Genomic DNA, 17,655 nt, shown 5'->3' with positions numbered 1-17,655 from the left:
CCCAGAATAAATCCTGATGGTCCCAGTATACCCAGTATACATCCTGATGGTCCCAGTACACATCCTGATGGTCCCAGTGCACATCCTGATTGTCCCAGTATACATCCTGATGGTCCCAGTACACATCCTGATGGTCCCAGTATACATCCTGATGGTCCCAGTATTCATCCTGATGGTCCCAGTATACCCAGTATACATCCTGATGGTCCCAGTATAAATCCTGATTGTCCCAGTATACCCAGTATACATCCTGATGGTACCAGTATTCATCCTGATGGTCCCAGTATACCCAGTATACATCCTGATGGTCCCAGTATAAATCCTGATGGTCCCAGTATACCCAGTATACATCCTGATGGTCCCAGTATACCCAGTGCACATCCTGAAGGTCCCAGTATACCCAGTATACATCCTGATGGTCCCAGTGTACATCCTGATGGTCCAAGTATTCCAAGTGCACATCCTGATGGTCCCAGTATTCCCAGTGCACATCCTGATGGTCCCAGTATACCCAGTATACATCCTGATGGTCCCAATATACCAGTATACATTCTAATGGTCCCAGTATACATCCTGATCGTCCCAGTATACCCAGTATACATCCTGATGGTCCCAGTACACATCCTGATGGTCCCAGTATAAATCCTGATGGTCCCAGCATACATCCTGATGGTCCCAGTATACCCAGTATACATCCTGATAGTCCCAGTATACCCAGTATACATCCTGATGGTCCCAGTATACATCCTGTTGGTCCCAGTGCACATCCTGATGGTCCCAGTATACATCCTGATGGTCCCAGTATACCCAGTATACATCCTGATGGTCCCAGTATACATCCTGATGGTCCCAGTATACCCAGTATACATCCTGTTGGTCCCAGTGCACATCCTGATGGTCCCAATATACCCAGTATACATCCAGATGGTCCCAGTATACCCAGTGCACATCCTGATGGTCCCAGTGTACCCAGTATGCATCCTGATGGTCCCAGAATAAATCCTGATGGTCCCAGTATACCCAGTATACATCCTGATGGTCCCAGTACACATCCTGATTGTCCCAGTATACTCAGTATGCATCCTGATGGTTCCAGTATACATCCTGATGGTCCCAGTATTCCAAGTGCACATCCTGATGGTCCCAGTATTCCCAGTGCACATCCTGATGGTCCCAATATACCAGTATACATTCTAATGGTCCCAGTATACATCCTGATGGTCCCAGTATACCCAGTATACATCCTGATGGTCCCAGTATACATCCTGTTGGTCCCAGTGCACATCCTGATGGTCCCAGTATACATCCTGATGGTCCCAGTATACCCAGTATACATCCTGTTGGTCCCAGTACACATCCTGATGGTCCCAATATACCCAGTATACATCCAGATGGTCCCAGTATACCCAGTGCACATCCTGATGTTCCCAGTGTACCCAGTATGCATCCTGATGGTCCCAATATACCCAGTATACATCCAGATGGTCCCAGTATACCCAGTGCACATCCTGATGGTCCCAGTGTACCCAGTATGCATCCTGATGGTCCCAGAATAAATCCTGATGGTCCCAGTATACCCAGTATACATCCTGATGGTCCCAGTACACAACCTGATTGTCCCAGTATACTCAGTATACATCCTGATGGTTCCAGTATACATCCTGATGGTCCCAGTATACATCCTGATGGTCCCAGTATACATCCTGATGGTCCCAGTATACCCAGTATACATCCTGATGGTCCCAGTATACATCCTGATGGTCCCAGTATACATCCTGATGGTCCCAGTATACCCAGTATACATCCTGATGGTCCCAATATACCCACTATACATCCTGATGGTCCCAGTATACCCAGTATACATCCTGATGGTCCCAGTATACCCAGTATAAATCCTGATGGTCCCAGTATACCCAGTATACATCCTGATGGTCCCAGTATACCCAGTATACATCCTGATGGTCCCAGTATACCCAGTATACATCCTGATGGTCCCAGTATACATCCTGATGGTCCCAGTATACACAGTATACATCCTGAAGGTCCCAGTATACTCAGTATAAATCCTGATGGTCCCAGTATACATCCTGATGGTTCCAGTATACCCAGTATACATCCTGATGGTCCCAGTATACCCAGTATACATCCTGATGGTCCCAGTATGCATCCTGATGGTCCCAGTATACATCCTGATGGTCCCAGTATACCCAGTATACATCCTGATGGTCCCAGTATACATCCTGATGGTCCCAGTATACATCCTGATGTTCCCAGTATACATCCTGATGGTCCCAGTATACATCCTGATGGTCCCAGTATACCCAGTATACATCCTGATGGTCCCAGTATACATCCTAATGTTCCCAGTATACATCCTGATGGTCCCAGTATACCCAGTATACATCCTGATGGTCCCAGTATACATCCTGATGTTCCCAGTATACATCCTGATGGTCCCAGAATACATCCTGATGGTCCCAGTGTACCCAGTACACATCCTGATGGTCCCAGTATACATCCTGATGGTCCCAGAATACATCCTGATAGTTCCAGTATACCCAGTATACATCCTGATGGTCCCAGTATACATCCTGATGGTCCCAGAATACATCCTGATAGTTCCAGTATACCCAGTATACATCCTGATGGTCCCAGTACACATCCTGATGGCCCCAGTGCACATCCTGATGGTCCCAGTATACATCCTGATGGTCCCAGTACACATCCTGATGGTCCCAGTATACATCCTGATGGTCCCAGTATTCATCCTGATGGTCCCAGTATACCCAGTATACATCCTGATGGTACCAGTATTCATCCTGATGGTCCCAGTATACCCAGTATACATCCTGATGGTCCCAGTATAAATCCTGATGGTCCCAGTATACCCAGTATACATCCTGATGGTCCCAGTATACCCAGTGCACATCCTGATGGTCCCAGTATTCCCAGTTCACATCCTGATGGTCCCAGTATACCCAGTATACATCCTGATGGTCCCAATATACCAGTATACATTCTAATGGTCCCAGTATACATCCTGATGGTCCCAGTATACCCAGTATACATCCTGATGGTCCCAGTACACATCCTGATGGTCCCAGTATAAATCCTGATGGTCCCAGTATACATCCTGATGGTCCCAGTATACCCAGTATACATCCTGATAGTCCCAGTATACCCAGTATACATCCTGATGGTCCCAGTATACATCCTGTTGGTCCCAGTGCACATCCTGATGGTCCCAGTATACATCCTGATGGTCCCAGTATACCCAGTATACATCCTGTTGGTCCCAGTGCACATCCTGATGGTCCCAATATACCCAGTATACATCCAGATGGTCCCAGTATACCCAGTGCACATCCTGATGGTCCCAGTGTACCCAGTATGAATCCTGATGGTCCCAGAATAAATCCTGATGGTCCCAGTATACCCTTTTTACATCCTGATGGTCCCAGTACACATCCTGATTGTCCCAGTATACATCCTGATGGTCCCAGTATACCCAGTATACATCCTGATGGTCCCAGTATACATCCTGATGGTCCCAGTATACCCAGTATACATCCTGATGGTCCCAGTATACATCCTGATGGTCCCAGTATACATCCTGATGGTCCCAGTATACCCAGTATACATCCTGATGGTCCCAGTATACATCCTGATGGTCCCAATATACCCAGTATACATCCTGATGGTCCCAGTATACCCAGTATACATGCTGATGGTCCCAGTATACCCAGTATAAATCCTGATGGTCCCAGTATACCCAGTATACATCCTGATGGTCCCAGTATACCCAGTATACATCCTGATGGTCCCAGTATACCCAGTATACATCCTGATGGTCCCAGTATACATCCTGATGGTCCCAGTATACACAGTATACATCCTGAAGGTCCCAGTATACCCAGTATAAATCCTGATGGTCCCAGTATACATCCTGATGGTCCCAGTATACCCAGTATACATCCTGATGGTCCCAGTATACCCAGTATACATCCTGATGGTCCCAGTATACATCCTGATGGTCCCAGTATACCCAGTATACATCCTGATGGTCCCAGTATACATCCTGATGGTCCCAGTATACCCAGTACACATCCTGATGGTCCCAATATAGCCAGTATACATCCTGATGGTCCAAGTATACCCAGTATACATCCTGATGGTCCCAGTGTACCCAGTATACATCCTGATGGTCCCAGTGTACCCAGTATACATCCTGATGGTCCCAGTGTACCCAGTATACATCCTGATGGTCCCAGTATACCCAGTATACATCCTGATGGTCCCAGTATACATCCTGATGGTCCCAGTATACCCAGTATACATCCTGATGGTCCCAGTATACATCCTGATGGTCCCAGTATACCCAGTATACATCCTGATGGTCCCAGTATACATCCTGATGGTCCCAGTATACCCAGTATAAATCCTGATGGTCCCAGTATACATCCTGATGTTCCCAGTATACATCCTGATGGTCCCAGTATACATCCTGATGGTCCCAGTATACCCAGTATACATCCTGATGGTCCCAGTATACATCCTGATGGTCCCAGTATACCCAGTATACGTCCTGATGTTCCCAGTATACATCCTGATGTTCCCAGTATACATCCTGATGGTCCCAGAATACATCCTGATAGTTCCAGTATACCCAATATACATCCTGATGGTCCCAGTACAAATCCTGATGGTCCCAGTATACATCCTGATGGTCCCAGTGTACCCAGTACACATCCTGATGGTCCCAGTATACATCCTGATGGTCCCAGAATACATCCTGATAGGTCCAGTATACCCAGTATACATCCTGATGGTCCCAGTATACATCCTGATGGTCCCAGAATACATCCTGAGAGTTCCAGTATACCCAGTATACATCCTGATGGTCCCAGTACACATCCTGATGGTCCCAGTGCACATCCTGATGGTCCCAGTATACATCCTGATGGTCCCAGTACACATCCTGATGGTCCCAGTATACATCCTGATGGTCCCAGTATTCATCCTGATGGTCCCAGTATACCCAGTATACATCCTGATGGTCCCAGTATACCCAGTATACATCCTGATGGTACCAGTATTCATCCTGATGGTCCCAGTATACCCAGTATACATCCTGATGGTCCCAGAATACATCCTGATAGGTCCAGTATACCCAGTATACATCCTGATGGTCCCAGTATACATCCTGATGGTCCCAGAATACATCCTGAGAGTTCCAGTATACCCAGTATACATCCTGATGGTCCCAGTACACATCCTGATGGTCCCAGTATACATCCTGATGGTCCCAGTATACCCAGTATACATCCTGATGGTCCCAGTATACATCCTGATGGTCCCAGTATACCCAGTATACATCCTGATGGTCCCAGTATACATCCTGATGGTCCTAGTATACCCAGTATACATCCTGATGGTCCCAGTACACATCCTGATGGTCCCAGTATACCCAGTATACATCCTGATGGTCCCAGTATATCCAGTGCACATCCTGATGGTCCCAGTATACCCAGTGCACATCCTGATGGTCCCAGTATACCCAGTATACATCCTGATGGTCCCAATATACCCAGTATACATCCTGGTGTTCCCAGTATACATCCTGATGGTCCCAGTATACATCCTGATGGTCCCAGTATACATCCTGATGGTCCCAGTATACATCCTGATGGTCCCAGTATACCCAGTATAGATCCTGATGGTCCCAGTATACATCCTGATGTTCCCAGTATACATCCTGATGGTCCCAGTATACCCAGTATACATCCTGATGGTCCCAGTATACATCCTGATGTTCCCAGTATACATCCTGATGGTCCCAGAATACATCCTGATAGTTCCAATATACCCAGTATACATCCTAATGGTCCCAGTATACATTCTGATGGTCCCAGTATACATCCTGATGGTCCCAGTATACCCAATATACATCCTGATGGTCCCAGTACAAATCCTGATGGTCCCAGTATACATCCTGATGGTCCCAGTATACATCCTGATGGTCCCAGAATACATCCTGATAGTTCCAGTATACCCAGTATACATCCTGATGGTCCCAGTACACATCCTGATGGTCCCAGTGCACATCCTGATGGTCCCAGTATACCCAGTGCACATCCTGATGGTCCCAGTATACCCAGTATACATCCTGATGGTCACAGTATACCCAGTATACATCCTGGTGTTCCCAGTATACATCCTGATGGTCCCAGTATACATCCTGATGGTCCCAGTATACATCCTGATGTTCCCAGTATACATCCTGATGGTCCCAGTATACCCAGTATAGATCCTGATGGTCCCAGTATACATCCTGATGTTCCCAGTATACATCCTGATGGTCCCAGTATACCCAGTATACATCCTGATGGTCCCAGTATACATCCTGATGGTCCCAGAATACATCCTGATAGTTCCAATATACCCAGTATACATCCTAATGGTCCCAGTATACATTCTGATGGTCCCAGTATACATCCTGATGGTCCCAGTATACCCAATATACATCCTGATGGTCCCAGTACAAATCCTGATGGTCCCAGTATACATCCTGATGGTCCCAGTGTACCCAGTACACATCCTGATGGTCCCAGTATACATCCTGATGGTCCCAGAATACATCCTGATAGTTCCAGTATACCCAGTATACATCCTGATGGTCCCAGTACACATCCTGATGGTCCCAGTGCACATCCTGATGGTCCCAGTATACATCCTGATGGTCCCAGTACACATCCTGATGGTCCCAGTATACATCCTGATGGTCCCAGTATTCATCCTGATGGTCCCAGTATACCCAGTATACATCCTGATGGTCACAGTATAAATCCTGATGGTCCCAGTATACCCAGTATACATCCTGATGGTACCAGTATTCATCCTGATGGTCCCAGTATACCCAGTATACATCCTGATGGTCCCAGTATAAATCCTGATGGTCCCAGTATACCCAGTATACATCCTGATGGTCCCAGTATACCCAGTGCACATCGCGATGGTCCCAGTATACCAAGTATACATCCTGATGGTCCCAGTATACATCCTGATGGTCCAAGTATTCCAAGTGCACATCCTGATGGTCCCAGTATTCCCAGTGCACATCCTGATGGTCCCAGTATACCCAGTATACATCCTGATGGTCCCAATATACCAGTATACATTCTAATGGTCCCAGTATACATCCTGATGGTCCCAGTATACCCAGTATACATCCTGATGGTCCCAGTATACATCCTGTTGGTCCCAGTGCACATCCTGATGGTCCCAGTATACATCCTGATGGTCCCAGTATACCCAGTATACATCCTGTTGGTCCCAGTGCACATCCTGATGGTCCCAATATACCCAGTAGACATCCAGATGGTCCCAGTATACCCAGTGCACATCCTGATGGTCCCAGTGTACCCAGTATGCATCCTGATGGTCCCAATATACCCAGTATACATCCAGATGGTCCCAGTATACCCAGTGCACATCCTGATGGTCCCAGTGTCCCCAGTATGCATCCTGATGGTCCCAGAATAAATCCTGATGGTATCCAGTATACCCAGTATACATCCTGATGGTCCCAGTACACAACCTGATTGTCCCAGTATACTCAGTATACATCCTGATGGTTCCAGTATACATCCTGATGGTCCCAGTATACCCAGTATACATCCTGATGGTCCCAGTATACATCCTGATGGTCCCAGTATACCCAGTATACATCCTGATGGTCCCAGTATACATCCTGATGGTCCCAGTATACCCAGTATACATCCTGATGGTCCCAGTATACATCCTGATGGTCCCAATATACCCAGTATACATCCTGATGGTCCCAGTATACCCAGTATACATCCTAATGGTCCCAGTATACCCAGTATAAATCCTGATGGTCCCAGTATACCCAGTATACATCCTGATGGTCCCAGTATGTAGTATACATCCTGAAGGTCCCAGTATACTCAGTATAAATCCTGATGGTCCCAGTATACATCCTGATGGTCCCAGTATACCCAGTATACATCCTGATGGTCCCAGTATACATCCTGTTGGTCCCAGTGCACATCCTGATGGTCCCAATATACCCAGTATACATCCAGATGGTCCCAGTATACCCAGTGCACATCCTGATGGTCCCAGTGTACCCAGTATGCATCCTGATGGTCCCAATATACCCAGTATACATCCAGATGGTCCCAGTATACCCAGTGCACATCCTGATGGTCCCAGTGTACCCAGTATGCATCCTGATGGTCCCAGAATAAATCCTGATGGTCCCAGTATACCCAGTATACATCCTGATGGTCCCAGTACACATCCTGATGGTCCCAGTGCACATCCTGATTGTCCCAGTATACATCCTGATGGTCCCAGTACACATCCTGATGGTCCCAGTATACATCCTGATGGTCCCAGTATTCATCCTGATGGTCCCAGTATACCCAGTATACATCCTGATGGTCCCAGTATAAATCCTGATTGTCCCAGTATACCCAGTATACATCCTGATGGTACCAGTATTCATCCTGATGGTCCCAGTATACCCAGTATACATCCTGATGGTCCCAGTATAAATCCTGATGGTCCCAGTATACCCAGTATACATCCTGATGGTCCCAGTATACCCAGTGCACATCCTGAAGGTCCCAGTATACCCAGTATACATCCTGATGGTCCCAGTGTACATCCTGATGGTCCAAGTATTCCAAGTGCACATCCTGATGGTCCCAGTATTCCCAGTGCACATCCTGATGGTCCCAGTATACCCAGTATACATCCTGATGGTCCCAATATACCAGTATACATTCTAATGGTCCCAGTATACATCCTGATCGTCCCAGTATACCCAGTATACATCCTGATGGTCCCAGTACACATCCTGATGGTCCCAGTATAAATCCTGATGGTCCCAGCATACATCCTGATGGTCCCAGTATACCCAGTATACATCCTGATAGTCCCAGTATACCCAGTATACATCCTGATGGTCCCAGTATACATCCTGTTGGTCCCAGTGCACATCCTGATGGTCCCAGTATACATCCTGATGGTCCCAGTATACCCAGTATACATCCTGATGGTCCCAGTATACATCCTGATGGTCCCAGTATACCCAGTATACATCCTGTTGGTCCCAGTGCACATCCTGATGGTCCCAATATACCCAGTATACATCCAGATGGTCCCAGTATACCCAGTGCACATCCTGATGGTCCCAGTGTACCCAGTATGCATCCTGATGGTCCCAGAATAAATCCTGATGGTCCCAGTATACCCAGTATACATCCTGATGGTCCCAGTACACATCCTGATTGTCCCAGTATACTCAGTATGCATCCTGATGGTTCCAGTATACATCCTGATGGTCCCAGTATTCCAAGTGCACATCCTGATGGTCCCAGTATTCCCAGTGCACATCCTGATGGTCCCAATATACCAGTATACATTCTAATGGTCCCAGTATACATCCTGATGGTCCCAGTATACCCAGTATACATCCTGATGGTCCCAGTATACATCCTGTTGGTCCCAGTGCACATCCTGATGGTCCCAGTATACATCCTGATGGTCCCAGTATACCCAGTATACATCCTGTTGGTCCCAGTACACATCCTGATGGTCCCAATATACCCAGTATACATCCAGATGGTCCCAGTATACCCAGTGCACATCCTGATGTTCCCAGTGTACCCAGTATGCATCCTGATGGTCCCAATATACCCAGTATACATCCAGATGGTCCCAGTATACCCAGTGCACATCCTGATGGTCCCAGTGTACCCAGTATGCATCCTGATGGTCCCAGAATAAATCCTGATGGTCCCAGTATACCCAGTATACATCCTGATGGTCCCAGTACACAACCTGATTGTCCCAGTATACTCAGTATACATCCTGATGGTTCCAGTATACATCCTGATGGTCCCAGTATACATCCTGATGGTCCCAGTATACATCCTGATGGTCCCAGTATACCCAGTATACATCCTGATGGTCCCAGTATACATCCTGATGGTCCCAGTATACATCCTGATGGTCCCAGTATACCCAGTATACATCCTGATGGTCCCAATATACCCACTATACATCCTGATGGTCCCAGTATACCCAGTATACATCCTGATGGTCCCAGTATACCCAGTATAAATCCTGATGGTCCCAGTATACCCAGTATACATCCTGATGGTCCCAGTATACCCAGTATACATCCTGATGGTCCCAGTATACCCAGTATACATCCTGATGGTCCCAGTATACATCCTGATGGTCCCAGTATACACAGTATACATCCTGAAGGTCCCAGTATACTCAGTATAAATCCTGATGGTCCCAGTATACATCCTGATGGTTCCAGTATACCCAGTATACATCCTGATGGTCCCAGTATACCCAGTATACATCCTGATGGTCCCAGTATGCATCCTGATGGTCCCAGTATACATCCTGATGGTCCCAGTATACCCAGTATACATCCTGATGGTCCCAGTATACATCCTGATGGTCCCAGTATACATCCTGATGTTCCCAGTATACATCCTGATGGTCCCAGTATACATCCTGATGGTCCCAGTATACCCAGTATACATCCTGATGGTCCCAGTATACATCCTAATGTTCCCAGTATACATCCTGATGGTCCCAGTATACCCAGTATACATCCTGATGGTCCCAGTATACATCCTGATGTTCCCAGTATACATCCTGATGGTCCCAGAATACATCCTGATGGTCCCAGTGTACCCAGTACACATCCTGATGGTCCCAGTATACATCCTGATGGTCCCAGAATACATCCTGATAGTTCCAGTATACCCAGTATACATCCTGATGGTCCCAGTATACATCCTGATGGTCCCAGAATACATCCTGATAGTTCCAGTATACCCAGTATACATCCTGATGGTCCCAGTACACATCCTGATGGCCCCAGTGCACATCCTGATGGTCCCAGTATACATCCTGATGGTCCCAGTACACATCCTGATGGTCCCAGTATACATCCTGATGGTCCCAGTATTCATCCTGATGGTCCCAGTATTCATCCTGATGGTCCCAGTATACCCAGTATACATCCTGATGGTACCAGTATTCATCCTGATGGTCCCAGTATACCCAGTATACATCCTGATGGTCCCAGTATAAATCCTGATGGTCCCAGTATACCCAGTATACATCCTGATGGTCCCAGTATACCCAGTGCACATCCTGATGGTCCCAGTATTCCCAGTTCACATCCTGATGGTCCCAGTATACCCAGTATACATCCTGATGGTCCCAATATACCAGTATACATTCTAATGGTCCCAGTATACATCCTGATGGTCCCAGTATACCCAGTATACATCCTGATGGTCCCAGTACACATCCTGATGGTCCCAGTATAAATCCTGATGGTCCCAGTATACATCCTGATGGTCCCAGTATACCCAGTATACATCCTGATAGTCCCAGTATACCCAGTATACATCCTGATGGTCCCAGTATACATCCTGTTGGTCCCAGTGCACATCCTGATGGTCCCAGTATACATCCTGATGGTCCCAGTATACCCAGTATACATCCTGTTGGTCCCAGTGCACATCCTGATGGTCCCAATATACCCAGTATACATCCAGATGGTCCCAGTATACCCAGTGCACATCCTGATGGTCCCAGTGTACCCAGTATGAATCCTGATGGTCCCAGAATAAATCCTGATGGTCCCAGTATACCCTTTTTACATCCTGATGGTCCCAGTACACATCCTGATTGTCCCAGTATACATCCTGATGGTCCCAGTATACCCAGTATACATCCTGATGGTCCCAGTATACATCCTGATGGTCCCAGTATACCCAGTATACATCCTGATGGTCCCAGTATACATCCTGATGGTCCCAGTATACATCCTGATGGTCCCAGTATACCCAGTATACATCCTGATGGTCCCAGTATACATCCTGATGGTCCCAATATACCCAGTATACATCCTGATGGTCCCAGTATACCCAGTATACATGCTGATGGTCCCAGTATACCCAGTATAAATCCTGATGGTCCCAGTATACCCAGTATACATCCTGATGGTCCCAGTATACCCAGTATACATCCTGATGGTCCCAGTATACCCAGTATACATCCTGATGGTCCCAGTATACATCCTGATGGTCCCAGTATACACAGTATACATCCTGAAGGTCCCAGTATACCCAGTATAAATCCTGATGGTCCCAGTATACATCCTGATGGTCCCAGTATACCCAGTATACATCCTGATGGTCCCAGTATACCCAGTATACATCCTGATGGTCCCAGTATACATCCTGATGGTCCCAGTATACCCAGTATACATCCTGATGGTCCCAGTATACATCCTGATGGTCCCAGTATACCCAGTACACATCCTGATGGTCCCAATATAGCCAGTATACATCCTGATGGTCCAAGTATACATCCTGATGGTCCCAGTATACATCCTGATGGTCCCAGTATACCCAGTATACATCCTGATGGTCCCAGTATACATCCTGATGGTCCCAGTGTACCCAGTATACATCCTGATGGTCCCAGTGTACCCAGTATACATCCTGATGGTCCCAGTGTACCCAGTATACATCCTGATGGTCCCAGTATACCCAGTATACATCCTGATGGTCCCAGTATACATCCTGATGGTCCCAGTATACCCAGTATACATCCTGATGGTCCCAGTATACATCCTGATGGTCCCAGTATACCCAGTATACATCCTGATGGTCCCAGTATACATCCTGATGGTCCCAGTATACCCAGTATAAATCCTGATGGTCCCAGTATACATCCTGATGTTCCCAGTATACATCCTGATGGTCCCAGTATACATCCTGATGGTCCCAGTATACCCAGTATACATCCTGATGGTCCCAGTATACATCCTGATGGTCCCAGTATACCCAGTATACGTCCTGATGTTCCCAGTATACATCCTGATGTTCCCAGTATACATCCTGATGGTCCCAGAATACATCCTGATAGTTCCAGTATACCCAATATACATCCTGATGGTCCCAGTACAAATCCTGATGGTCCCAGTATACATCCTGATGGTCCCAGTGTACCCAGTACACATCCTGATGGTCCCAGTATACATCCTGATGGTCCCAGAATACATCCTGATAGGTCCAGTATACCCAGTATACATCCTGATGGTCCCAGTATACATCCTGATGGTCCCAGAATACATCCTGAGAGTTCCAGTATACCCAGTATACATCCTGATGGTCCCAGTACACATCCTGATGGTCCCAGTGCACATCCTGATGGTCCCAGTATACATCCTGATGGTCCCAGTACACATCCTGATGGTCCCAGTATACATCCTGATGGTCCCAGTATTCATCCTGATGGTCCCAGTATACCCAGTATACATCCTGATGGTCCCAGTATACCCAGTATACATCCTGATGGTACCAGTATTCATCCTGATGGTCCCAGTATACCCAGTATACATCCTGATGGTCCCAGAATACATCCTGATAGGTCCAGTATACCCAGTATACATCCTGATGGTCCCAGTATACATCCTGATGGTCCCAGAATACATCCTGAGAGTTCCAGTATACCCAGTATACATCCTGATGGTCCCAGTACACATCCTGATGGTCCCAGTATACATCCTGATGGTCCCAGTATACCCAGTATACATCCTGATGGTCCCAGTATACATCCTGATGGTCCCAGTATACCCAGTATACATCCTGATGGTCCCAGTATACATCCTGATGGTCCTAGTATACCCAGTATACATCCTGATGGTCCCAGTACACATCCTGATGGTCCCAGTATACCCAGTATACATCCTGATGGTCCCAGTATATCCAGTGCACATCCTGATGGTCCCAGTATACCCAGTGCACATCCTGATGGTCCCAGTATACCCAGTATACATCCTGATGGTCCCAATATACCCAGTATACATCCTGGTGTTCCCAGTATACATCCTGATGGTCCCAGTATACATCCTGATGGTCCCAGTATACATCCTGATGGTCCCAGTATACATCCTGATGGTCCCAGTATACCCAGTATAGATCCTGATGGTCCCAGTATACATCCTGATGTTCCCAGTATACATCCTGATGGTCCCAGTATACCCAGTATACATCCTGATGGTCCCAGTATACATCCTGATGTTCCCAGTATACATCCTGATGGTCCCAGAATACATCCTGATAGTTCCAATATACCCAGTATACATCCTAATGGTCCCAGTATACATTCTGATGGTCCCAGTATACATCCTGATGGTCCCAGTATACCCAATATACATCCTGATGGTCCCAGTACAAATCCTGATGGTCCCAGTATACATCCTGATGGTCCCAGTATACATCCTGATGGTCCCAGAATACATCCTGATAGTTCCAGTATACCCAGTATACATCCTGATGGTCCCAGTACACATCCTGATGGTCCCAGTGCACATCCTGATGGTCCCAGTATACCCAGTGCACATCCTGATGGTCCCAGTATACCCAGTATACATCCTGATGGTCACAGTATACCCAGTATACATCCTGGTGTTCCCAGTATACATCCTGATGGTCCCAGTATACATCCTGATGGTCCCAGTATACATCCTGATGTTCCCAGTATACATCCTGATGGTCCCAGTATACCCAGTATAGATCCTGATGGTCCCAGTATACATCCTGATGTTCCCAGTATACATCCTGATGGTCCCAGTATACCCAGTATACATCCTGATGGTCCCAGTATACATCCTGATGGTCCCAGAATACATCCTGATAGTTCCAATATACCCAGTATACATCCTAATGGTCCCAGTATACATTCTGATGGTCCCAGTATACATCCTGATGGTCCCAGTATACCCAATATACATCCTGATGGTCCCAGTACAAATCCTGATGGTCCCAGTATACATCCTGATGGTCCCAGTGTACCCAGTACACATCCTGATGGTCCCAGTATACATCCTGATGGTCCCAGAATACATCCTGATAGTTCCAGTATACCCAGTATACATCCTGATGGTCCCAGTACACATCCTGATGGTCCCAGTGCACATCCTGATGGTCCCAGTATACATCCTGATGGTCCCAGTACACATCCTGATGGTCCCAGTATACATCCTGATGGTCCCAGTATTCATCCTGATGGTCCCAGTATACCCAGTATACATCCTGATGGTCACAGTATAAATCCTGATGGTCCCAGTATACCCAGTATACATCCTGATGGTACCAGTATTCATCCTGATGGTCCCAGTATACCCAGTATACATCCTGATGGTCCCAGTATAAATCCTGATGGTCCCAGTATACCCAGTATACATCCTGATGGTCCCAGTATACCCAGTGCACATCGCGATGGTCCCAGTATACCAAGTATACATCCTGATGGTCCCAGTATACATCCTGATGGTCCAAGTATTCCAAGTGCACATCCTGATGGTCCCAGTATTCCCAGTGCACATCCTGATGGTCCCAGTATACCCAGTATACATCCTGATGGTCCCAATATACCAGTATACATTCTAATGGTCCCAGTATACATCCTGATGGTCCCAGTATACCCAGTATACATCCTGATGGTCCCAGTATACATCCTGTTGGTCCCAGTGCACATCCTGATGGTCCCAGTATACATCCTGATGGTCCCAGTATACCCAGTATACATCCTGTTGGTCCCAGTGCACATCCTGATGGTCCCAATATACCCAGTAGACATCCAGATGGTCCCAGTATACCCAGTGCACATCCTGATGGTCCCAGTGTACCCAGTATGCATCCTGATGGTCCCAATATACCCAGTATACATCCAGATGGTCCCAGTATACCCAGTGCACATCCTGATGGTCCCAGTGTCCCCAGTATGCATCCTGATGGTCCCAGAATAAATCCTGATGGTATCCAGTATACCCAGTATACATCCTGATGGTCCCAGTACACAACCTGATTGTCCCAGTATACTCAGTATACATCCTGATGGTTCCAGTATACATCCTGATGGTCCCAGTATACCCAGTATACATCCTGATGGTCCCAGTATACATCCTGATGGTCCCAGTATACCCAGTATACATCCTGATGGTCCCAGTATACATCCTGATGGTCCCAGTATACCCAGTATACATCCTGATGGTCCCAGTATACATCCTGATGGTCCCAATATACCCAGTATACATCCTGATGGTCCCAGTATACCCAGTATACATCCTAATGGTCCCAGTATACCCAGTATAAATCCTGATGGTCCCAGTATACCCAGTATACATCCTGATGGTCCCAGTATGTAGTATACATCCTGAAGGTCCCAGTATACTCAGTATAAATCCTGATGGTCCCAGTATACATCCTGATGGTTCCAGTATACCCAGTATACATCCTGATGGTCCCACTATACATCCTGATGAACCCAGTATACCCAGTATACATCCTGATGGTCCCAGTATACCCAGTATAAATTCTGATGGTCCCAGTATACATCCTGATGTTCCCAGTATACATCCTGATGGTCCCAGTATACATCCTGATGGTCCCAGTATACCCAGTATACATCCTGATGGTCCCAGTATACATCCTAATGTTCCCAGTATACATCCTGATGGTCCCAGTATACCCAGTATACATCCTGATGGTCCCAGAATACATCCTGATAGTTCCAGTATACCCAATATACATCCTGATGGTCCCAGTACAAATCCTGATGGTCCCAGTATACATCCTGATGGTCCCAGTATACATCCTGATGGTCCCAGAATACATCCTGATAGTTCCAGTATACCCAGTATACATCCTGATGGTCCCAGTACACATCCTGATGGTCCCAGTGCACATCCTGATGGTCCCAGTATACATCCTGATGGTCCCAGTACACATCCTGATGGTCCCAGTATACATCCTGATGGTCCCAGTATTCATCCTGATGGTCCCAGTATACCCAGTATACATCCTGATGGTCCCAGTATAAATCCTGATGGTCCCAGTATACCCAGTATACATCCTGATGGTACCAGTATTCATCCTGATGGTCCCAGTATACCCAGTATACATCCTGATGGTCCCAGTATAAATCCTGATGGTCCCAGTATACCCAGTATACATCCTGATGGTCCCAGTATACCCAGTGCACATCGCGATGGTCCCAGTATACCCAGTATACATCCTGATGGTCCCAGTATACATCCTGATGGTCCAAGTATTCCAAGTGCACATCCTGATGGTCCCAGTATTCCCAGTGCACATCCTGATGGTCCCAGTATACCCAGTATACATCCTGATGGTCCCAATATACCAGTATACATTCTAATGGTCCCAGTATACATCCTGATGGTCCCAGTATACCCAGTATACATCCTGATGGTCCCAGTATACATCCTGTTGGTCCCAGTGCACATCCTGATGGTCCCAGTATACATCCTGATGGTCCCAGTATACCCAGTATACATCCTGTTGGTCCCAGTGCACATCCTGATGGTCCCAATATACCCAGTAGACATCCAGATGGTCCCAGTATACCCAGTGCACATCCTGATGGTCCCAGTGTACCCAGTATGCATCCTGATGGTCCCAATATACCCAGTATACATCCAGATGGTCCCAGTATACCCAGTGCACATCCTGATGGTCCCAGTGTCCCCAGTATGCATCCTGATGGTCCCAGAAT

Source organism: Scomber japonicus, chromosome 21 (assembly GCF_027409825.1).
Source record: "Scomber japonicus isolate fScoJap1 chromosome 21, fScoJap1.pri, whole genome shotgun sequence".
Taxonomy (NCBI): domain Eukaryota; kingdom Metazoa; phylum Chordata; class Actinopteri; order Scombriformes; family Scombridae; genus Scomber; species Scomber japonicus.
This window is presented reverse-complemented; position numbering follows the sequence as displayed.